The sequence below is a fragment of the Brassica oleracea genome, chromosome C2 (genome assembly GCF_000695525.1).
Source record: "Brassica oleracea var. oleracea cultivar TO1000 chromosome C2, BOL, whole genome shotgun sequence".
Taxonomy (NCBI): domain Eukaryota; kingdom Viridiplantae; phylum Streptophyta; class Magnoliopsida; order Brassicales; family Brassicaceae; genus Brassica; species Brassica oleracea.
Genome location: NC_027749.1, coordinates 16,252,200 through 16,253,508, shown reverse-complemented (window position 1 = coordinate 16,253,508; position 1,309 = coordinate 16,252,200).

The following is a 1,309-nucleotide window of genomic DNA, read 5'->3' as shown; positions in this document are numbered from 1 at the left end:
GTCCATACTCAACCATGATCAGATCTTACACGGTCTTCCTTGAACAATCATACTTAGGCTCAATACTTATGGTCTACGACACATAGTACTAGCCATATACTTCGTCATGACTCTTAGCCAATCTCGAAGTTATCAACACCAAGGTTGATATCTAGAAGCATCACATCAATACTCTTACTCCAGCAACGTGACTATCCATACTAGTGCTCGGCCATCTAAACATCGTCATGAAACATGATCCAGCCACTAGACTTGATAAGCCATCGTCTACTTAGCAGGTATTGACATAACCGGCCTTCCATTGCCATCATGTGGGTCTACGCCCTACATAAGGCATATGGTGCCTATCCTACTCACCAACCCGAAGTTGATTGTTAGATTTCCTACTTAGCCTTTACGGCTAGAACCATGCATCCACTAACCATGGATTATGGTTCAGACATCAACATCCATTAACTATGGATTATGGTTCATACATCAATCATGTTGTACGGATTGCACTAGCCCTTAAGGCCTTCGCTATTTCCTTACACTCATGTATTGACCAAACTGACAACCCATTGCCATCATGTGGGTCCATGCCCAACATAATGCATGTGGTGTCCTTTTAACCATCGAATCACTCGTACCCTTTTTGGTCCCGATCCGTTCGTACCCTTTCGGTCCCGACCCGTTCGTACACTTTCGGTCACGACCCGTTCACATCCCATGGATCATGATACGTTCGTACCTCTTGGATCACAACCCGTTCGTACCTCTTGGATCACGACACGTTCGTACCTTTTGGATCACGACATGATCGCAGATCTTGGATCACGATACATTGCATCCTTGGGATCACGATGCACCCTTTGGTCATTGGTACCTTTTGGTCCTCGTACCTTTTGATACTTGCAACCCTTGGTATCTCGTAACTTTTGGTTACTTGCATCCTTTGGTATCTCACATCCTTTGGTAACTCATGACCCTTGGCAACATGCAACCTTTGGAGACTAGTACCCTTTTGATCCAACCTCTCGGCTATGGTTAGCGATCAACGTAACCAACCATGACACTAGAGTCTAAGACGTGGTAACATGGTTAACTATCACGTTCCATATATATATATATATGATATAGACATAATAATATAAAGAAACAGAGATAGAACCACTCACAACCGCTATAGCCCTTACCGATCGGTTAGTCAGTCTCCTGGCTAACCGCCCTTGGACCCTTGGTCCTTTGCGCCTATTTCCCTCCAGGAATAGGTCTTCCTATTGGCCTCAGTGGATTCTATAAGCCACGGCCTCATATGGCTAAAGCCATA